Here is an 836-nt window from a genome sequence, read left to right on the forward strand (position 1 = left end):
CCGCTTCCTGCTATAAAGCCAGTGAACATCGTTTACTGCATCAGAGGGCACGGCGGCATCGCCTCGAGCATGTCTGACTGCGCATGGCTGATCGTGCAGGTTAGTTTTTATGATACTTCCTTAGGAAAATGTACTAGTTACCATGGATTAGTAGTGCTGCCGTGCCCTCGGCGTTGTTTCTGTATAGTTGCTGATTGTTGGTCTGTGCTACTTCTCGTATTGTGCGGGGACGTAGAGACGAATCCCGGTCCCCAGACCCGGTCCGCTGTTGACCTCAATGAGCATAAAGATGTGTTAAGTGCTATTCTTGAGGAACTGAAAGAGATAAAGACTGCCGCGAGCAAGCGCGATGAAACTCTGACCCGTATTAGTTCAAACCTTGATGAAGTTCTGGAGCTGTCAAAAGCAAATCAAGAAAAAATTCATACCCTTCAGCACACCGTTGAACAACTAGAAAAAACTGTCGCAATTCAAGGCAAGAGGCTTAATGACTATGAAGATAGGTCACGACGGAATAACTTAGTAGTATATGGCATACCAGAAGGCCCAAAAGAAACCAGAGAAGTCCTTGAAGACTTAGTTGTCCGACGGGTTTGCAATGATGAACTAAAAGTCGCTGTAACCTCTCTCGAACGCATTCACCGAATTGGTAAACCGCGAAATGATAAACCCCGGCCAATCATACTCAGGTTGTACAATTACAACGAAAAAATAGCCATACTAAATAACTGTTTCAAACTAAAAGGCAGCAAAGTTTCCGTGTCACATGACTACTCCCAGGCAACGCAGCACATAAGGAAAAAACTTTGGCAATCCGTACGTTCTGATAACAAGGC

The sequence above is a fragment of the Rhipicephalus microplus genome, unplaced genomic scaffold (genome assembly GCF_043290135.1).
Source record: "Rhipicephalus microplus isolate Deutch F79 unplaced genomic scaffold, USDA_Rmic scaffold_29, whole genome shotgun sequence".
In the NCBI taxonomy this organism is placed as follows: Eukaryota; Metazoa; Arthropoda; class Arachnida; order Ixodida; family Ixodidae; genus Rhipicephalus; species Rhipicephalus microplus.